Below are 23,571 nucleotides of genomic sequence, written 5' to 3'. Positions count from 1 at the left end.
TTAGAAAACAAACCTGGGCTTGAATTCCAGTTCCATCATTGGGCCAAGTAACTTGACCTGAACATCTGCTTGCTTGTGAATAAAATAAGGATGATTAATACTGACTTCAAAGGTTGGTTGTGAGAACAAATGAAATCACAGCCTCGATATGGCAGGTGGTATTAGCAAGGGGGGAGGGGGTGTAGTTTGTTAGTCCTCTTAAAACCAAATACTATGGAAAGGAATTTGCCCCTTGGAAATTAAAATTGGGGCTGACATATGCAAAATCACTGAACAAGTCTGAATAATTTACAGTCCAGCAGAACTGTTCCTGTCTGATTGAATTTATTAACATTTAAAGGAAGAATGTGAAGCTCAGAAGGAGGTGTTGAGTATGTTAGAGGCATTCCACTTGTAAACATTTTTCAGAGAAGTTTTGCATTTAGCCAATAATTCCCTGTTTGGAAAAGACCATGATGCTGGGAAAGATTAAGGGCAAGAGGAAAAGAGGGTGGAAGAGGATGAAGATGGTTGGATGGCATCATGGACTCAATGGACATGAGCTTGAGCAAACTCTGGGAGATAGTGAAGGACAGGGAAGCCTGGCGGGCTGCAGTTCATCAGACTGCGAAGAGTCAGACACGAGTTAGCCACTGAACAACGCCCAGCAACTCTGTGTCCTACACATAAGGAGATCCCCAGTGTGGAAAGGTTGGAGGGGTTTTCTGCCAAGGAGTGTGAGATTCTTGTTTCCGCAGGCACTGTCCCCCTTACTTGCAGACATGGTGTCAGGGTGTCTGAGACTAATGCCTTTAGACCTGGGGTGCCTCGGGCTCCCTTTATCCTGATTCCATGCCTTTCATGCAACCTCTGCTGCTTATTTGGAATCTCATGTGGGTCAGCCTCTGGCAACAGTATGCAGTGGTCACTTGGAGGTTGAGTATTCCAGTCCCTGTGGCCATTATTTCTAACGGTAAATTCATGAGTTGGTATTTAAGTTTTATCTATCCATTCTATGAACGTACTAGATATGACCCTGCCCAAGAGATGAATCTGCTCTTTTTGCTGATAAGATCACCAAGGTCTTAGATTGGGGGAAATTCACCAAGGCAGTAAGTGTCCTCTAATGAGGGAGACCTTAGAGCCTCCGTGACAGCCTCCTTTGATGGGACAACCCAACATCACTGTGTGGCCACATTAAATATTCTTTAGTTTTATTAATAGTTTCCGTATTAGTCACTCCTGAAGTGTTCATTACCTCCCTTTTCTATCCCAAGGAGTTGTCTGTGGTTGGATACTCCCTGAAGTAGTCTCTGAGACAAATACTTGTGTGCAAATAATGTATTTGGGAGGTGGTCCTGGGAAACCCCAATAGCAAAGTAGAGGCAGGAGACAGGAAATGGAAGAAAGCCAGTAAGGTTTATGATAATAAGCAGATCAATGTTGAGGCCAGCTGGGACTCACCCAATCCCAGTGGGAACTCAGGGAGACAGTGGAGGGCGTGGCACAAGGTTACTCACCTCCTGGTTCCCGGGGGCACTGGAGAGGTGACTTTATCCTGGAGCGCAGGAGAGGTGACTTTATCCTCCCATTCCCCTCTCTCTTTGCTTGATGTTGTTTCCTGGTGCATCAGCCCATGGCATGGTTGTTAGGGGCTGGAACCTAGAGAGTGCTTTCAAGAGGGAATCACAAAGGTTTCCAGTAGAACTGTGTAGGCATGTGCTAGCAAAGGGGAGTGCCCAGCAGAGTAGGGGGATGGATGGGGCAACCAGTGGCATCTGCTACCGGAGGTAGGCCATGGAAGAGTAAAGCACAACTGGTAACTCCCACCTGCTCATACTGACTAGTAGTAGCAGCGTGCGTGCTCAGGCATGTCTCAGACTTTGGGACTATAGCCCACCAGGCCTGTCTGTCCCTGGGATTTTTCCAGGCAATAATACTGGAGTGGATTGCCTTTTCCTTCTCCAGGGGATCTTCCCGACCCAGGAACAGAACCCACATCTCCTGCATTAGCAGGCATTACCACTAAGCCCCCAGGGAAGCACAATAATGACTAGACATCATTCTAAGTGATAATCCAGTTCACTCGGAGCGGTAAAAGCCACGCAAGACTCTTCTCTGTTGATTAGGATCTGGCTCCCCAAAGGACACCGGGAGGAAGGAAGGGAGAGCAAATCTGCTACTGATTTCCATTTCTCTGCATTCCCTGTGATTTGCTTCTTTGCACCTAATGATGAAAAGCTATTCTATCTGCATCAAGGTCTCCAGAAGCTGCATTTGGGGCACATTATACATGAGGAATGATCCTTATGCAGCGAGTACAAAAATTAGCTGCAGAATTATCCCTAAGTCCTTACCAGGTACTCTATTAGCAGTACCTAATTGAAAGGAAAACATGCTTTGCTGCACTCAAAGGCTAAAAGTGAAATACGGCAGAATTTAAACCAGCAAATATAAGTGCAGCACCTAACTGTAACAAACAAACAAAACAAAACAAAGGCTGGAAAAATCAAAGACTGAGGAAGGGCTGCCTCAAGCACGTCTCACCTAAAGTGATGAGTGAAATGACGACTGTAGCAAGTTACTCCCGCAAGCGATGCTAAATCACCACGCTACAGCCTCGCCTTCCATTAACATTCCGTTTCCGTGTCGGCAGAAATCAAAGCACGGGGGTCGGCCAGCTGACCCCAGTGTCATTCAGGCAAGTTGATGGGTTTAGCACACATGTCAAACTTTTCAGTATTCAAAGGGCAAGTAACATCGCGTTTGTTTAATTGTGTCTGTTTTATTTAAGATCCGCTAAAGACTTCCCCACCTACCCCAAGTCATAAGAAACTCAATACCAGTTATTTGGAGGACTGTAGGTGTGGGTCCCTTTCTCTCTTCTCGTGCGTGATACAGAACACCTGCAGAGCAGGAGGGAGGGAGGCAGGGCTCACGGAGATCTGAAATCTGACTGATTTATACACAGTTGAGCTCATTTTGATTTATCTACAGTGCAGTGAGTGATACTTCTGTTGGTTCTAAGATCATTTGAAGATTCTCATTGGAGGCTTGTCTGATTCTCTGAGATAATATATATGTATATATATATCAGCAATATTTAACATTTGTCTAGTACAATGTCTACCAGACGTCACAGTCTTGAGCCGGGAAAAGTGAGATCGTTGAAGACCTGTCTCTGCTGTGCTTGTCCCAGATGGTAGCAGAGTGTCCTTGTCCAGCTCTGGGCCCCGGAGGGCAGCTCTCTGGGGACTCCAGGACCTCAAAGCTAAACCGAGCTCTGATGCTTCTTCACACGGTGGTCTCAGGTCACGATGCCCAGCCCTGCTTTCCCTCTAGCCCTTTCTCCCAGATCCCACTGGCTATGGGTTTCCCACCCAGCCCCACTCTCAGACTCAAAGCCAAAAGTGCTCTTCACTCACCTGTTTTGGACAAGATAACCCAAAGGCATCATTAAGACTCCTTAGCCTCTTCCTTGGTTATTTCTACCTTCTCTCTCTCTTTTTTTTTTGGCCTGTAAATATGCATATGTATAAACGTAGACTCAGGACGAGAGGAGAAGTAGAGAAAGTGACTTGGTGATTAGGCGGTTGGAAGGGTCACACATTTCCAAAGTTACTCACCACAACTAAAAAGCACAGCAGGTTTCAAAGGCATCTGAATTATTAAAAAGCAACAGAAATAAAATTTCCAGCTTAGGATTCCACCAGAAAATTTCACAAGTTATTTCTGTGTATGCATAGGGGCTTCTGAGAAAATTGTCCTTGCCTTGATCTCCTTGGCTGCCACACTCATTTCACAGGCGTCTGATTTCCGTCAGTCTTGAAGTCCCAGACTGCCCCTCCAACCCTGATTCTCATCAGCAAAGATTACTTTAGTCAGACTCTACCATTCATGTGATACTTAAAGACATAAAGAATTCACAGGGATTTTTCTTTTAGATGTCACAGCTTTGAAGTGTATATTGTATTCCCCCAAATCCTCTCATTTTGATTTATATACAGTTGAGCTCATTTTGATTTATCTACAGTGCAGTGAGTGATACTTCTGTTGGTTCTAAGATCATTTGAAGATTCTCATTGGAGGCTTTTCTGGTTCTCTGAGATAATATATATGTATATATATGTCAGCAATATTTAACATTTGTCTAGTACAATTATTTTCAAATCTCAGGGAAGAATTGCTAGAGGAGTTTGTTAAAAGTATAGATCACAACCTAAGATTCTAATTCAGCAGGTCTGGTATGGGGCTCAGGAATCTATATTTGTAAAAATGACTTTCAGATGCAGAGAGTTATAAAAAGATATACTTCCTGTAAAACACTTATTTGATACCATCTATGTGTCAGACAATTTGCTAAAAGCTTTACCAGCCTTATTTTATCAAACCATTACATCAATGCTGTGACAAAATATATTACTAGCCTCATTTTATAGATGAGTAAACAGGGGCTGAAAAAGAGAAATTGAAACTCAAGATTATTAAACAAGTGTGGGTTAGATCAGAGATTCAAATTAAATCCTACATCTACATGGTTGCAAAACCCAAACTCTTTCAATTATATTATATTATAAAGTAAATTCTAGTGTTAAAAGGATATTTCAATTATAGCAAAAATGGCAGCTCCCTACTAATCTAATACGTTTTTTTTTTTTTTGGAGGGGGGAGCATGCTCTACAGTTTGGGACCTTTTAGTTCCCCAACCAGGGATCGAACCTAGGCCCATGGCAGTGAAAGTACCAAGTCCTAACCACTAGACCACCAGGGGATTCCTCCTACTAATACTTCTTAAGTTAAAAATTAATCTGTTCTTTAGCCATAATTTATGAATTAATCAAGTAAGGTTGCATGCATGCATGCTAAGTCACTCCAGTTGCGTCTGACTCTTTTTGACCCCATGGACTGTAGCCTGCCAGGCTCCTCTGTCCATGGGATTCTCCAGGCAAGAATACTGGAGTGGCTTGCTATTCCCTCCCTCAGAGGATCTTCCCAACCCAGAGACTGAACCTGCATCTCTTATGTCTCCTACATTGGCAGGCAGATTCTTTACCACTAGCGCCGCCTGGAAAGCCCCACATAAGGTTAGGCCGTGGTAACAAACAACCCCTGGAGAGCAGTGACTTAATGCCGATTCCTTTTCACTTACAATCCACGCTCATCTTGAGTTGTGCTGGCGGCTCTTTTCCATGTTGCCTTTACACAGGGGCACAAGGTGGCAGAGCCAGGAACATCTGGAATGTCACTGCTCCCTGTGGCAGGAGGGGGCAGTAAGGCAGAAAGGAGCCGTCTCTTCTGCTTCCATTCCATGAGCCCAAGCAAGCGGCATGGCCATGCTCAACATTCGGTGGATAGGAAAGTCTGTTCTGCTTTGTGTTCAGAAGGCAGAGAGCTGGAAACACGTGTAAACAGCACAAAGCATCACAGATGGACTGGAAACTGCCAGCCTTGGAGAAAGAAGATTTGAGTTCAAACTGTGACTTCTTGATTTCCTCACACTATGACTTTAACCAAGTGAGTAGATTTCAGTTCTTCATTTCCTAAACAGGTAGAATAATACTTACACCCTAGGGTGATTGTGAGAATCAAAACTAAATATGTACATTCAAACAATTTCGTGCCTGAACCGTAATAAACAATGCTGTCACTAAAACAACTGAGCTATCGGGGCTTCCCTTGTGGCTAAGCTGGTAAGAATCCACCTGTAATGCAGGAGACCTGGGTTTGATCCCTGGATTGGGAAGATCCCCTGGAGAAGGGAAAAGCTACCCACTCCAGTATTCTGGCCTGGAGAATTCCATGGACTGTATAGTCCTTGAGGTCGCAAAGAGTCGGACACGACTGAGCAACTTTCACTCACTCACTCACTAAAACTAGTTGAATTAGAAACGATCACTTTTCTGCCTACAGTTACATATCCACATACCAATGATGTTTCTGATTCACAGAGTTGTTACTATATTTGCACGTTTAAATTCAGAGATGGTGTCTAATGAAACTTGGGAAATCATTGCACAGGGCGAATTGAAGCCAGTTACCTTGGGGTAGGAGAAGTTGGACTGGGTAAGAAGAAGGCTGACTTGTGAGGCAGGAATTATGGAGTGTCTTCCCAGCAGCTGGGGAGTTGAGACGGTCCTTCAAGGGCATTCTGGATCTTGGCAAGGGAGCCAGGCCTGACTTTGGCCCAGGTGGTGCCCTTACAGGGAAGTTTCTGGAGAGGGACTCAAGTAAAAGCCCTCACCAGGGGATGCTCACGGCAGCTGGGGAAACTAGAGAACTCAGGGCTTCAGAGCTGAATCGAGGGCCCTGCCAGGGGATCAACCTTTAAACGTTAGCCTAGAAATGGAACAGGCTATAAAACCAAAGACCCCCAACTATGACTTATTATTTCTCATTAAATTGTGCTTTCAATGGAATAGTGAGTTAGGTGAGGTTTTTAATGTTTAATATTCTAATATATAAACAATGAACTTTGTAGAAAAATATGTCATCAGTATAGAACCTGAATCACTTTTCTCTTGCCTTTCTGTTGTCCTCATCCAGGAATCATTGGCCTCCCAGGGACCATCCCGCCTAACATCAGAATGTCAGAAAGGAGCTTATTCTCATGACAGTCACCTCAAAAACAGTTCATAGAAGCCAAACATTCTTATTTGGTCTATTTCTACTTTGGCTGAAGTATTTTCCAAATTTGTACTTCTAGACTGAATATCAGATTTCCCCCCAAGCTTCTTAGAGATGAAGCATAGACATAAGATAAGTATGATAAACCTTTCGGAGCATGGACATGGCTGGATGACTTGAAAAGGTGACAGGTCGGGGAGTAGACGTAATAATTCTTTCTCAAATAAAACAGCATGTATACTAAGGGTTACAAAACTGCACGTCTTAAAAATTAAATAATATTCTTTAAATAAGATGTAAAGGAGTGTTTAAATCTATGCTAGAGCATTCAAACCACATAGATATAAAAGTTCATCCTGCCACGCCTTTAAGGGGACATCACTGGAAAAGCTTGAGAAGCCGACTCTAAACCTTTACTCTTTTCCCGTTATTGGCTGATCATGTTTTCAAATTTCACAGTATTTATCCTGAAGAGACATGTCGCCAGCAATTCTTCCTTGTAAATAGAACAAATAAAGGAGGCTTGTTATTTCTGTAGAGCGCTAAAGGTAAATGACAACATACCATATCCTTCAAAGGGGCTTTGTGTTAGCAAACTCAGCGATACTCCAGAGAGACAGGACAAACTCTCCATCTCAAAGTGTCCTCCAAAATAGGATCACTGTGGAATGTAACTGAGAATAAGATATGAAATAGTATTTGTCAAGCATTTTCCACAAGCTAAAAATCTTTTCACAGAAGTTATCCCCTGTCATCTAATTTTCAAGAACTATTTCTTACCCTGATCTGATGAATGAAGAAACTAAGGCTTAGAGAAGTTAAGAAAATGGGAAAGAGGTTAAACTCAACTTTTCTTGTCTTCAAAGCAACTTTGCTTGTCTTCAGCTCATGAGTCCCTGTAAGCAAGCTGTTGGCAAAATGTTAAATTCTTTTGACTAACACAGGAGAGGTAGGGAAAGTTGTCTGGGCTCTGGGACTAGACAGATGTTTAGATCCTGGTTCTACTGTGTACTAAGTCTAATACATTTGGAAAGGGCTTAATATTTTTGAACGTCAGATTTTTTATCTAGAAAATGCAAAATAGCAGTGTTGAGTTGTTAGGATTAGAGTGATATATAAGGGCACAGCAGAAAGCAAATCAGTAATAGTAATTTTGTTATATATTGTATTTGAGATACATAAAACCATCTTCTAGGAGATTCCGCATGTAGTTTTATATAATTCCTTGGGTGATGAATTCAGTGAGTGTGTCTAAATGAATGTGCTACTCCTCCTTAGAAAGAAATCTACTGGAGCCTTGGCAGTCACTCGGGGACCCTGGGCAGGGAGGGAGACATTCCGACTGAGAGACCCCACGTCTGTGTAATTCAGCCTGGCCTGAAATGCCTGTGCTTCTCTCAAGCAGCTGGTGAAAAACAGTTCATCACGTATCCTCCTTTATTTTTCCTGAAGAAGACTCGGTAATAATAGTCCCAGTATGATGTTGCTGTTTCTCTCTCTCTTTTTTCAAATCTTCCTTTCTCACCTGACCCATTTTTGCGTAGGATATTTTCCCGGCCAACTGAGCCAGTTCTAATTAAAGCTGATAATTCTGGGGTGCCTCCCACATGCTCCCTGATGAGCATGATATAAATGGACACAAGAAACAGACCACCTAATACTGATAGAGTCTACAGCTGCATCTGCCAATTAGGGCCAGTAAAGGCTCCGGGGGCAAGAGTTCCCACGGGACACTGTTTAATTAAAGCCTTTGTATGCCCTACTCAGAAGGGTGAAAAATACTCCACTTAAAATGTACTGAAAACAAACATAGCCTTAGAATGCTGAACATTCCATAACAGTCTCTCCTGGGCTCCAAGAAGGAAACTTTTAAGTCAAAGTAATATTTTATCTTGATAATGCATATCATGCTGTTGTTTTAGTTAAACTAGCTAATTTATTCCATTTCCCAATGTACATGTTTACATAGAAGTAGGTCCAGCCAATAAGCTCTAAGAGGGGAATGGGTTCAGAGACAAGCCAGGAGGGATTGGGGCAGGGGTCAATGGGCCTGTGGGCACACTGAACATCTTGTACATCACCCTGTGGATGATAAGCCGACCTTGACCAACAGTATACATGTTTCCTCTCCATAGCAGGCTGAGCTGTTTACTGTGGAGTTTTAGTCATCTATTGTAGGTCAAGGAATAAGATGCATTGTGCTAGGAGGACACAGGAAGTGTGAAATTGGAGATTAGGAAAGACAGGAAATGTGGCTTTCAGTCCTGACTTTGGCTTGAATGTAGAAAATTATTTTTGAAATCTTAGTTGCTTTATCTTGAGAATTGGAAGTATGGCTATTTGGGGAGGACTTTAACTTACTTGATTTTAAGACTTCCTTGTTTCAATTTCTCAATTTTTAAGTAATCAAAATACAAAACCTTATATTAACAATAAATTGGTAAATTGTGCTGCCACAATATATTCTAAGGTTTTTATCAAGCTGCTTTCAATTCACTATGAAGAATTTAGATTATCAATGAAATGTAGATATAGGGAATGAATAAATAGAAAGTGTTGCCTATCAGAACCCTATACTAGGGGAAAAATGTTTTTTGCAGCATAGGTAGAAATTTCCCACCTATACAGCTGTCCCTACCTCATGATTCCATTCTATATTTGGCTAAAAACAACACATACCACAGTGTCTTGATGCTAAGACCTTATTCCTTCTCCACATTTTAATGTTTCTGAAATCAAGACATATGTCAAAATCTAATCCAAAAGGGCTAAGCCTAAATTGTAAACTAGCTGTCATTATCTACAGGCCTTCCTAGGTGGCGCTAGTGGTAAAGAATCCACCTGCCAAGGCAGGAGAGAAGAGACGCAGGTTTGATCCCTGGGTCTGGAAAATCTCCAGGAGCAGGAAATGGCAACTCACTCCAGTATTCTTGCCTGGAAAATCCCACAGACAGAAGAGCCTGGCGGGTCATATTCCAAGGAGTGGCAAAGAGTCAGACACGAGCGAGTGACTGAGCACATTATTTTTAGGTGCACAAAGTGACGGGAGAAAACTTCTCATCTGACGCTCATTTACGTTTAGGTACTTGCACTATACCGTGGACTACATTTCAGCTTTTAAATTTGGAACCCAGTTGCGTGTGTGTAGTCAGTCGTGTCCATCTCTTTGCAGCCCCATGAACTGGAGCCCACCAGACTCCGCTGTCCATGGAATCTTCCAGGCAAGAAGGCTAGAATGGGTTGCCATTTCCTCCCCCGGGGATCTTCCTGACCCAAGAGTTGAACCCACGTCTCTTGCATCCCCTGCGCTGGCAGGAGGATTGTTTATCACTGGTGCCACCTGGGAAGCTCTGCCAGTTAGATAAGGGGACAAACAAATCTCCTCTGCAGAAAAATTCTAAATAATTTATCTACATACTTCACCCCGAAAAAGTGAAACGTGACTCCCAACTCTTACGTGTGGGTCTGGTGTGTTTACTTCTCTCTGAAGAGTGAAGTGTGAGAAGTGATGAACAGAAGACCAGAGAGCTGTCAACCACAACCTCGGCAGGGAGGCTGCAGTTAACAGCGATCAGGCATGTTGACTGTGGGTCCTCTGTATAATGTCATGAAAATTGCAATTTACCCTTGGGATCTTCCTCCCCCCAAACCCATAACCCCAGTTTAGCCAGGAAAATATATCAAATAAATCCCAGCTGAGGGACGTTCTATGAAATACCTACCTATATTCATCAAAATGGTCAAGGTCATCAAAACTAGGGGAGGCTGAGAAACTGTGAGAGCCAGTGAGGGCCGAAGGAGACGCGATCACTTCATGTAATGATATCCTAGATGGGACCCTGGGGTAGGAAAAGACATTGGATAAAAATGAAGGGACTTTGACTAAGGAATTAAAGTACGAACTTTAGTTAATAGTAATGATCAATATTGATAAATGTACCATACCAACAAAAGATGATAATAACAGGGGAGACTGGCTGTGGGGGTAGATGAAAATTCTCTGTATTATCTTCATGAGTTTTCTATAAATCTGTAACTATTCTAAAGGGAAAAAAGGTCCATTTTAAAAGCAAAGTGCATCAAGGGAATTATTGTATTTTTGAAGTCTTTTGTTATCCCAAGAGATATTTCCTAAAATGTATTTCTACTTATTACATGTACACTTAATGTTGAAATGTTAGAGTCATGTTTTTTAAAGTATTCTTTTCAACTTCAGGATCTCTATTAACTGCCATCTGTAACAGGTGAAAAATTAGTACAATTATATATTATTCCTTCTTCCTTTCTTCCAACACAGTTTTTAATGTTTATATTATTACACAAAATATATTGGGAATTCCCTGGTGGTCCACTGGTTCAGACTACAACTTTCACTGCCAAGGGCCCAGGTTTACTCCCTGGTTGGGGAGCCAAGATCCACAAGCTGCTCGGGACAGCCAAACAAATAAATAAATTATATACTAAAGTGAAATATTTTATGTTTATAATATATAAATTCTGTCCATAACAACAGCCTCTACAGATGTTTAACTATACTTCTGTATTTAAATAATTCAATGCGAGCACTTTTATACTATTTTTTTCGTTGCTGATATTTTTATTTTAAATAATCTGTACATATTCTAGATCTCATCTTCAAGTTGTTTTTTTGTTTGTTTTACAATAATAACTGATAGGTTTCATATTTTCTGAGATCTGGGATGCTTGAAAATATCTCTGGGTAGTGTTATGTGTCAAGAAATTATAGCTAGGGATGAAATTGTTGTGTTGCACTTTTTATCAATGCTTTTATCTATATATTTTTAATGCAAACCATATATATATGTGTTGCATTAAAAAACAAGCTTACATTATTTTCTTAACTGTCTCTGTTAGCCTATTTGTATCTACGTAGCTAAATAACCTCACCTTTTGCAGTATCATAGAGTTTAAGGCTAAGATTTTTTACATTTAGAATTCAAAAATCCTATTGAATCAATTTATTTGGAGTTTTATATATATATGCAAAGAAAAGAAAGCTAGAATAAGGGAAGAGATAAAATAAAATAGGTGATATGAGGGGAAATGGAAAACTCAAAAGAGTATGACTTTGCTTTAAGCCACCAACAATTATCCAAGTGACTAGTATTCAGTTTAGAATATGACTGTCCATATGGAAGTCTAGAAATTAACTCTTTTCCTGACATAAAATTTGAGAACACTTCACATGGGGCCAAGCAGAACAAATGTTTCAAATGGAAACTGGTGGATGAATACCGAGAGCACATTTACAGTTACAATGCCCGTTATCCCTGCCAACCTGGAGAACAGTCTCAGTGCCCTGGGACCCTGGCTTGTTCTAGCATTATTGTGATTCTTCCTGAGACCTTATCAATTCTGCCTATTCATCCCAGCATTTATCTCATCACTAGTATGTGGCCCACCTATTAGGCATATGAATTAGTCATGGAGCACAATATTCCAGGGACATAGATATTAAAACTCACGTCTAGAGTTGGAGGCTGCAAGTCCACTTCGAGTAAGTTTTTAGTATTATCGACAGAAATTTTTTCAGTAGCAGCTGCTGTGTGTGTAAATATCAAGTGACCAGGCCTCTATCATCCATTGAATTAAGTGGTGAAAGATGAATAGGATCTCGTGAGGTTCAGAGTAGGCTGTCCCTTTAAGTGTCCTTTGGTATACAGAGCTGACATCTGTCTCTGTTACAAAGCGAATTCCTTGTTCAAAGACCATCCATCACACCAACTCTGAGACTTTAATCCTCTGAATTCTCCCATACAGTAAGTTAGGACTTCGTCCTTTACACAAAAAACATCACTTTAGACAAAGTTGGAATGTGCTGTGAGGACACAGAGTAAATTAAGAGAAACTTTAGTGCTGCTGTGTCTCGAGGAGATATTGGAGCCAGGATTAACAAACTGGATGGCCTGTAATCTCAGCTCCTGTTAACAGATATTCTCATTCTTGTTTTCACTCTCTCTCTCTCTCTAGCTTAACGTCCTGTGTTTACATCATCAAGTTCATATGAAGGAATTACTTGCTGTATAGAATTGGATTAATATATGATGGAGAAGGATGATAATGAATATGAATCTGCTTTTTAGTCTGAAAATCAGGATAATATCTCTCCATAGGATTGTTATGAATACTGGACAAAATTACATGTGGAGAAATCCAGAAAAGTCCCTGAGACATACTAAATTGTAAATAAAAGTCAGATAAGGATCCAAGCATCTTTGGCAGCCATGTTTTTGCAGCCAAAGATTCTTCACAGCCAAAGATAGAGAAGCTGTATACAGTCAGCAAAAATAAGACTGGGCTCAGACTGGGGCTCAGATCATGAAATCCTTATTTCCAAATTCAGACTTAACTTGAAGAAAGTAGGGAAAATCACTAGACCATTCAGGTGTGACCGAAATCAAATCCCTTACAATTATACAGTAGAAGTGACAAACAGATTCAAGGGATTAGATCTGATAGAGTTCCTGAAGAACTATGTTTGTGACATTGTAAAGGAGGCAGTGATCAAGACCATCCCCAAGAAAAAAACATGCAAAAAGACAAAATGGTTGTCTGAGGAGACATTAAAAATAGCTAAGAAAAAGAAGAGAACTTAAAGGCAAAGGAGAAAAGGAAAGATGTACTTACTTGAATACAGAGTTCCAAAGACTAGCAAGAACAGATAAGAAAGCATTCCTCAGCTATTAATGCAAAGAAATAGAGGAAAACAACAGAATGGGAAAGACTAGAGATCTCTTCAAGAAAATTAGAGATACCAAGGGAACATTTCATGCAAAGATGGGCACAATAAAGGACAGAAATGGTATGGACCTAACAGTCAGTTCAGTTCAGTTGCTCAGTCATGTCCGACTCTTTGCGACCCCATGAATCGCCGCACGCCAGGCCTCCCTGTTCATCACCAACTCCCAGAGTTCACTCAGATTCACATCCATCAAGTCCGTGATGCCATCCAGCCATCTCATCCTCGGTCACCCCCTTCTCCTCCTGCCCCCAGTCCCTCCCAGCATCAGAGTCTTTTCCAATGAGTCAACTCTTCTCATGAGGTGTGCAAAGTACTGGAGTTTCAGCTTTAGCATCATTCCTTCCAAAGAAATCTCAGGGTTGATCTCCTTCAGAATGGACTGATTGGATCTCCTTGCAGTCCATGGGACTCTCAAGAGTCTTCTCCAACACCAATCAATTCTTTGGTGCTCAGCCTTCTTCACAGTCCAACTCTCACATCTACACATGACCACTGGAAAAACCATAGCCTTGACTAGACGGACCTTAATCGGCAAAGTAATATCTCTGCTTTTGAATATGCTATCTAGGTTGGTCATAACTTTTCTTCCAAGGAGTAAGCGTCTTTTAATTTCATGGCTGCAGTCACCATCTACAGTGATTTTGGAGCCCCCCAAAATAAAGTCTGACACTGTTTCTACTGTTTCCCCATCTATTTCCCATGAAGTGATGGGACCAGATGCCATGATCTTCGTTTTCTGAATCTTGAGCTTTAAGCCAACTTTTTCTCTCTCCTCTTTCACTTTCATCAAGAGGCTCTTTAGCTCCTCTTTACTTTCTGCCATAAGGGTGCTGTCATCTACATATCTGAGGTTATTGATATTTCTCCCGGCAATCTTGATTCCAGCTTGTGTTTCTTCCAGTCCAGCGTTTCTCATGATGTACTCTGCATAGAAGTTAAATAAGTAAGGTGACAATATACAGCCTTGACGTACTCCTTTTCCTATTTGTAACCAGTCTGTTGTTCTATGTCCAGTTCTAACTGTTGCTTCCTGACCTGCGTGCAGATTTCTCAAGAGGCAGGTTAGGTGGTCTGGTATTCCCATCTCTTTCAGAATTTTCCACAGTTTCTTGTGATCCACACAGTCAAAGGCTTTGGCATAGTCAATAAAGCAGAAATAGATATTTTTCTGGAACTCTCTTGCTTTTTCCATGATCCAGTGGATGTTGGCAATTTGATCTCTGGTTCCTCTGCCTTTTCTAAAACCAGCTTGAACATCAGGAAGTTCATGATTCATGTATTGCTGAAGCCTGGCTTGGAGAATTTTGAGCATTACTTTACTAGCATGTGAGATGAGTGCAATTGTGCGGTAGTTTGAGCATTCTTTGGCATTGCCTTTCTTTGGAATTGGAATGAAAACTGACCTTTTCCAGTCCTGTGGCCACTGCTGAGTTTTCCAAATTTGCTGGCGTATTGAGTGCAGCACTTTGACAGCATCATCTTTCAGGATTTGAAATAGCTCAACTGGAATTCCATCACCTCCAGTAGCTTTGTTTGTAGTGATGCTTTCTAAGGCCCACTTGACTTCACATTCCAAGATATCTGGCTCTAGATTAGTGATCCAGAAGATATTAAGAAGTGGCAAGAATACACAGAAGAACTGTACAAAAAAGATCCTCACGACCCAGATAATCACAATGGTGTGATCGCTCACCTAGAACCAGACATCCTGGAATGAGAAGTCAAGTGGGCCTTAGGAAGCATCACTATGAACAAAGCTAGGGGAGGTGATGGAATTCCAGTTGAGCTATTTCAAATCCTTACAAATGATACTGTTAAAGTGCTGCACTCAATATGCCAGTAAATTTGGGAAACTCAGCAGTAGCCACAGGACTGGAAAAGGTCAGTTTTCATTCCCATCCCAGAAAAGGGCAATGCCAAAGAAAGTTCAAACTACTGCACAATTGCACTTATCTCACAAGCTAGCAAAGTAGTGCTCAAAATTCTTCAAGACATGCTTCAACAGTATGTGAACTGTGAATTTCCAGATGTTCAAGCTGGACTTAGAAAAGACAGAGGAACCAGGGATCAAATTGCCAACATCTGCTGGATCATTGAAAAAGCAAGAGAGTTCCAGAAAAATATCTATTTCTGTTTTATTGACTATGCCAAAGCCTTTGACTCTGTGGGCCACAACAAACTCTGGAAAAGTCTGAAAGAGCTGGGAATACCAGACCACCTGACCTGCCTCTTGAGAAACCTATATGCAGGTCAGGAGCAACAGTTAGAACTGGACATGGAACAACAGATTGGTTCTAAATAGGAAAAGGAGTACATCAAGGCTGTATATTGTCACCCTGCTTATTTAACTCATATGCAGAGTACATCATGCAAAATGCCAGGCTGGATGAGCCACAAGCTGGAATCAAGATTGCTTACTAAATATCAATAACCTCAGATATGCAGATGACACCACCCTTATGGCAGAAATCGAAGAGGAACTAAAGAGCCTCTTCATGAAAGTGAAAGAGGAGAGCGAAAAAGCTGGCTTAAAGCTCAACATTCAGAAAACTAAGATCTTGGCATCCGGTCCCATCACTTCATGGCAAATACATGGGGAAACAATGGAAACAATGACAGACTTTATTTTCTTGGGCTCCAAAATCACTGCAGATGGTGATTGCAGCCATGAAATTAAAAGAGGCTTGCTCCTTGGAAGAAAAACTATGACCAACATAGACAGCATACTAAAAAGCAGAGACATTACTTTGCTGACAAAGTCTGTTCAGTCAAAGCTGTGGTTTTTCCAGTAGTCATATATGGATGTGAGAGTTGGACTATAAAGAAAGCTGAGTGCCAAAGAATCGATGCATTTGAACTGTGGTGTTGGACAAGACTCTTGAGAGTCCCTTGGACAGCAAGGAGATCCAACCAGTCCATCCTAAAGGAAATCAGACCTGAATATTCACTGGAAGCTGAAACTCCAATACTTTGGCCAACTGATGTGAAGAACTGATTCATTGTAAAAGATTCTGATGTTGGGAAAGATTGAAAGCAGGAGGAGAAAGGGATGACAGAGGATGAGATGGTTGGATGGCATCACAGACTCGATGGACATGATTTGAGTAGACTCCCGGAGTTAGTGTTGTATAGGGAAGCCTGGCGTGCTGCAGTCCATGGGGTCACAAAGCGTCAGACATGACTGAGCGACTGAACTGAACTGAAGGATCCAACCACCAACTACCCTGTATCCAGGGTCAATGTTAAAGTCAGATACCATTCATTAAACATTTATTGTGTGCCAGGCACTTTTTGAACAGATTTAGGTAAATCAGCTTCTTTAATACTCTTGACATATGTATGAGATGGATGCTATGTTTACACTCATTTTCCAGATGAGGAAACTGAAATACAAACAGATGAGCAAGCATGTAGAATCTAGAATTGAAGCTAGCCAGTCTGACTTGAGGGTTTGTGGTTTTAACCTCGGTTGCACTGACTCTTGCTTGAATTTTAACCCAAGGAGAGTGGTAATCTTGTGAAGGTTTTAACCAATGCAGGTTTGGAAACAACTCAAGACATATTTGGTTTTTATAAGAATCATTCAGATGATAAAATAGAAAAATAGTTCATGACACAAAGGTTAGCTTAGTATTGCTAGTAAAGAATAAACTTTACTGTGAAAAAAAAAAAAAAAAAGGAAATAGATGTGGCTCAAAATAACCCAGGTGAATATATAACAGACCTGAAATCATTTGATGATTTTAGAGTTTAGACCAATGTCAACCTACATGCTGATTTTTCAAAAAGCCTAGTTCTCTCTCTTTTTTCTCTTGTGAGGCAAAATCTAGCTTAATGGTAAGGCTGAGAACTTCTGAGTTGCAGATGGCATGCCAAGCCTTGGGATAAAACAGCTTCAGATGCATGAAGAGATCATTCAGGTATCCAGCATTTCCAGGATCAGATTGCGAGAGAGCGCTAGCAGGAAGCATCAGGACTGATTTAAATATCTCCAAACCACAGGCGTGTAAAGGAAATATCCACATGCTGCAAATTCTACACCCGAACAATTATAACTGGAGGAATGCCTCATCGACTCAAAATGTTTCATCCTCCTCTCAGGCACAGCCCCAGTTTCCGTTTGTAAGTTGATGATAAAAACTTCCAATTTCTCTCGGCAATTGGCCTTTACTTCTCAATTTCTCTTCTCTCTGTCTGTCACACACACGTGTGCACCCCCACATATACATTAAAGTATGTATACATTGTTGTTTAGTTGGTAAGTCATGTCCAACTCTTTGCAACTCCATGAACTGTAGCCCACCTGGCTCCTCTGTCCACGGATTTCCCAAGCAAGAATACTGGAGTGGGCTGCCATTTCCTTCTCCAGGGGATCTTCCTGACCCGGGGATCGGATGTGCAGTTCCTGCATTGGCAGGTGGAGTCTTTACCACTGAGCCCCCTGGGAACTTGTACATGTACACATGTATATATATCTAAATACACATACATGCATAGTTTAGTGATTAATTTTCCTTTGATACCCCACGTAAGTCTGCTCAGAATCTACCTCAATAAGTGGTAGATTCAGAACAACAAGAAATCATATCCTTTTTGTTTCTAGTAACCCAGGTATGTTTCATAATATTTAGGCTGCTTTTATAGGACATGAAGGCATTGTTGTTCTGGTCACAAGAAAAAGAAGTGCGTCTTCTCCCTCCTTGGCAATAAGCCTATATTTTAGAGGGGGCTGTGATCATATCGCTTCCCCTGACTACTTCCAGATGTTATTATGTAGAACATTAACATAATCTCTAGATGTCCTCCAAATATATCGCAAACCTTCACACTTCAGAATGTCTGTGTAGTTATCAGAGCTCAACATGAGGTTACATGGCAATTATTCCCCACAGAGCCACTGCCAAGACCCAGAAATAAAGCATGACTAAGGCACTTTAGTGAGGCAAGGTGGAAAGGTTTATTAGCTACGGCAAAAGAAATATGGAGATACTAGTGTATTTGCTCTTTGTTAGATTTTTAGTCATGTTTGGAACAAGTCATCCCAGAGTATCTTTGATTATCATAAAGACATAAAGAATCAATATTGCCGGGAGAAATATCAATAACGTCAGATATGCAGATGACACCACCCTTATGGCAGAAATTGAAAAGGAGCTAAAAAGCCTCTTGATGAAAGTGAAAGAGGAGAGTGAAAAAGTTGGCTTAAAGCTCAACATTCAGAAAATGAAGATCATGGCGTTCGGTCCCATCACTTCATGGGAAATAGATGGAGAAACAGTGGAAACAGTGTCAGACTTTATTTTGGGGGGCTCCAAAATCACTGCAGATGGTGATTGCAGCCATGAAATTAAAAGACACTTACTCCTTGGAAAAAAAGTTATGACCAACCTAGATAGTATATTCAAAAGCAGAGACATTACTTTGCCGACTAAGGTCCGTCTAGTCAAGGCTATGGTTTTCCAGTAGTCATGTATGGATGTGAGAGTTGGACTGTGAAGAAAGCTGAGTGCCGAAGAATTGACGCTTTTGAACTGTGGTGTTGGAGAAGACTCTTGAGAGTCCCATGGACTGCAAGGAGATCCAACCAGTCCATTCTGAAGGAGATCAGCCCTGGGAATTCTTTGGAAGGAATGACGCTAAAGCTGAAGCTCCAGTACTTTGCACACCTCATGAGAAGAGTTGACTCATTGGAAAAGACTCTGATGCTGGGAGGGATTGAGGGCAGGAGGAGAAGGGGACGACTGAGGATGAGATGGCTGGATGGCATCACTGACTGGATGGATGTGAGTCTGAGTGAACTCCGGGAGACGGTGATGAACAGGGAGGCCTGGCGTGCTGCGATTCATGGGGTTGCAAAGAGTCGGACACGACTGAGCAACTGAACTGAACTGACTGTAGAAGGTCTTCTTCTTTGCTCTTATTTACTGATGTCCAGTGAGTAGCTCAGCTGGTAAAGAATCCACCTGCAATTCAGGGGACCCCAGTTAGACTGCTGGGTCAGGAAGGTCCCCTGGAGAAGGGATAGGTTACCCACTCCAGTATTTTGGGGCTGCCCTGGTGGGTTGACTGGTAAAGAATCCACCTGCAATGCGGGAGACCTGGGTCCAATGTCTGGGTAGGGAAGATTCCCCTGGAGAAGGGAAAGGCTACCCACTCCAGTATTCCACCCTGGAGAATTCCATGAATTCCAGAATATATAGTCCATGGGGTCACAAAGAGTTGGACACGACTGAGTGACTTTCACTTTCAGCAAAACAAAAGAATTCTGTTTTCCCTTCATATTCAAGGACATGATATAACAGCATGATTTTTTAAAGTTTAGTTCACTTTTTTCTCTCCAAAACCATATTTGGATTTAAGCACAGATGAACTTAAACAATAATTTGAAGATTTATAATTAGCAGGTAGGACTATTCATATTATAAAACTAGCAAATATTCTTTGAACATCAATTTTGCACCAACAATTGTGTTAAATATAGAAAATGTATCATCTGAGTCCGACGTTTTCTTAGAATGTAGAAGGTTGGGGAGAATGTGTGTGAAGCAAGGTGGAGAGGTTTATTACCCACAACAAAGAAACTTGTGAGCTCTCAGTAAATCCATGAGAGAAACAGCAGGGGTGTGAGGGGGTGGATATGGAGATCTTTGTGCACAGCATTTAAAGATTAATCAAAATTCCATCTACTTCCTTCCTTAAAATGAAAGAAAACAATTTTGACTGCACTGTATGTTCATTGAGGTGCCCAGGCTCCCTGATGCGGTGCGTGGGCTTAGTTGCCAAAATTTAGACCATGTTTCAACTCGCCCTGGGGCTTCCCTGATGACTCAGTGGTAAAGAATCCGTCTGCCAATGCAGGAGACATGGGTTTGATCCCTGGGTTGGGAAGTTCCCCTGGAGAAGGAAGTGGCAACACACTGTGATATTCCTGCCTGGGAAATCCCCTGGACAGAGGAGCTGGGCCAACGATAGTCCCTGATGTCGCAAAGAACTGGACACTACTCAGCAACCAACGAACTATAACAACCCCTAGGGAAAATGGAGTTGACATGAAAATCAAGGAATACTACCCCCAGACTACTCCTCCCCCAGTGAATATTCCGCCCCTTCATTTCTGTGCCCCTCATAAGTGCTTGCCAAAGCAACCCAGGGCGGTAGATGGTCGCTTGTCTCCCTGCGCTCGCTCTCCAAGAGCATTGCTGCTGCTGCTGCTGCTAAGTCACTTCAGTCGCGTCGGACTCTGTGCGACCCCATAGACGGCAGCCCACCAGGCTCCACCGTCCCTGGGATTCTCCAGGCAAGAACACTGGAGTGGGTTGCCATGTCCTTCTCCAATGCATGAAAGTGAAAAGTGAAAGTGAAGTCGCTCAGTCGTGTCTGACCCTCAGCGACCCCATGGACTGCAGCCTACCAGGCTCCTCCGTCCATGGGATTTTCCAGGCAAGAGTACTGGAGTGGGGTGCCATTGCCTTCTCCGCTCCAAGAGCATTATCCTTGTTTAAATAAACTTTCACTTTACTTTCTTAACCTTTCTGCTTCCCTCTGAATTCTTTCACAGCGAAGAAAGAACCTTAGATTTACTGGCAACAGCTAGATCATATCGTCATGTTTCATTGAAATTTATATATTGGACTGTTGTTTCCTTTTATTCCACACCAAGCCACCTCAGAGGCCCTTGATTATTGGACAAGCATTGGTTTATAAGGCTGCCCTTTTGACTCCTCCCTCATCAACTCCTGCTCTCCCTTCTTTACAAAAAATGATATACAGTGATAGGGAACAATATGCACAAGACTGAAACAACACAGAATTTAAATTATCTGATTAATTGAAAGACAGTGAATTAGAGCTATTGGTTTTTGATATAGAAGAGACAGGCTATGTTCCTGTCTCATAACAAAGACCCCATTTGGAAGTCCCAAAGATTAAATGATATGTGGATATGGGTTAGAGGATGGTGAATTACAGGGAATCCTGGCAAAATGAATTTTCTAGGAAAAAAGAACATAGCTGATCCTAATTTATGGGCCAGGACACACTCATTTATGGGCATGTTTGTAGACAACTAAGCCTATACCTGTTTTATAGTACTAGATCCATCATGGGTAGGATAATTACCTTCACAAATAGTGTAAAAGTACCAATGGTAAGGAAAGCATAAATAATTCTCCAAGTCATTATTTGGCTAAGAGGGGTGTATAATTTTAGTCAGGTACCATTAAAGGAAGAATTAGTATCTTAGTGCCTGAAACATTGCATTTCAGAAAATATACATTGACAAGAATGGGGCAAAATAGAGAACAGGCTCATGTCTAAAGTGGGCTCAAGTATTGGTTCTTACAAGTACTGTGAGCCAGCTTTTGGTGTCACAGAACCTGTTATTATGCCTATAAAATAGATTGCTAAAACCTGTCTTTTTTTTAACTTTTTATTTTTACTTTATTTTACTTTATAATACTGTATTGGTTTTGCCATACATTGACATGAATCCACCACGGGTGTACATGCGATCCCAAACATGAACCCCCCTCCCACCTGCCTCCCCACAACATCCCTCCGGGTCATCCCCATGCACCAGCCCCAAGCACGCTGTATCCTGTCTTCTCTCTCTGGGAGGTTATTTTGCTTTGCCTGGTGGCTCTGGTGGTAAAGAATTTGCCTGCATTGCAGGAGACCTGGGGTCGATCCCTGGGTTGGGAAGATCCCCTGGGGGAGGAAGAGGCTGCCTATTCCAGTATTCTGGCCTGGAGAACCCCATGAACAGAAGAGCCTAGCGTACAGTGCACAGGGTCACAAAGAGCTGGACACAACTAAACCGACTTAGCACACACGCATATGAACAGTGCACTTCCATTCAAAAAGCAGTTATTCTACTATTATAACTCCTTGGACAGGCACAGTGACTCATATCAGGTTAACATAATGATTCATTTTTGACATGTAAATGGTCATTAAGCGTTTTAAATCCTTTTTTAACACAGGAGATTTGAAGATCAGCTTTTGAGGCCAGAGTTTTGGGCAGAGACCAAGATAATTCAGCTGCCAGCTGCAAAGTACTACAGCCAAGTGCCAGAAACACTATTCATTTTTGCATGGGAAAATATTTCTGCCAAACCAAGTCTTCAGGGTTTTTATAGTTCTTTCTCATATGTCCCAATGAAAATGTTATTTTTCCTATCTCGTTTTTGAATGGGGCTGTCAGGATAACAAGTGTCAACTGTTTTCCAGGCCTGGCAAATTGATCCAGCTAAACTGAATTTAAGGAGGATGAGTATTTTAGGGAATCTCGTGAGTTATGTCTCAAGGATAATGATGACACATTAAAATAAGCACAGGTGTTTGGCCTCCAGTTTATAGTTGGCTTATCAGGTCTGCTTCTGATAGACAACTTCATAGACAGCTCTCAGACAAACATTCCAGAACTGGTATCAGCACCTTCTGGGGACAACAATTAGGAAAATATTTATCAACCAATCATGTTATAACTCCTGGAGAAGGAAATGGCAACCCGCTCTAGTGTTATTTCCTGGAGAATCCCAGGGACAGAGGAGCCTGGTGGGCTGCCATCTATGGGGCTGCACAGAGTTGGACACGACTGAGGCAACTTAGCAGCAGCAGCAGCATGTTATCAGGAAGTGCCATTTTCACTTTCAGCCCATGGGGCCAGAGTAGAACAAGAGGGAGATTAAAAAGCAGACAACAACATTGCTGAATTCCAAGCAACTATAATAGAATACGGTCTGGGGAGGAATTAGAGTTTGACCTGTTATGTGCAGGTCCTTGCCTTTGACCACACAGGAACATTTTCGTGTCCTCATACTATCATCCTGTGGGCTGGCAGAGACTCTGAGAGATGAATCATTCGGAGAGTTAGGGCTGAGTTTCTGAGAACTGTCATGAAAGTTTTAATAGACAAAAATGCCTGAAAGTTATATGACTGGACTTTGTCATCTGATAGAAAATACCTTCAAGGAATTCAGGCTTTTAAAAAAGTTATGTTTTAAAGAAAAATTGATGGCAGTTACCACGGGTAGACACAACTGTTTTTACTTTACATCTGTGGTATTTGAGACACCACACCAAACCACTAGAATTCTATTTAGGAGTTTCAAATAGAAAGCTATTTCCCTCATAATATCTGTCCCTCAAATACTGTGTATCCCTGCCAGCCAAGAAGATTTTGCTGAGTTTAAATTTCTGTAGCC

The 23,571-nt window shown here is 41.8% G+C and overlaps 1 non-coding gene across 1 annotated transcript; it reads right to left on the bottom strand.

Moving 5' to 3' along the window:
* Positions 1-4,677: 4,677 nt before the first annotated feature.
* TRNAE-UUC (transfer RNA glutamic acid (anticodon UUC)) lies at positions 4,678-4,751 on the bottom strand. Its single transcript has one exon. It is a non-coding gene; the product is annotated as a tRNA-Glu (tRNA).
* Positions 4,752-23,571: the final 18,820 nt, after the last annotated feature.

The sequence above is a fragment of the Budorcas taxicolor genome, chromosome 25 (genome assembly GCF_023091745.1).
Source record: "Budorcas taxicolor isolate Tak-1 chromosome 25, Takin1.1, whole genome shotgun sequence".
In the NCBI taxonomy this organism is placed as follows: Eukaryota; Metazoa; Chordata; class Mammalia; order Artiodactyla; family Bovidae; genus Budorcas; species Budorcas taxicolor.
The sequence above is the reverse complement of the archived record's forward strand: the minus strand, read 5'-3'. Positions and strand labels throughout refer to the sequence as shown.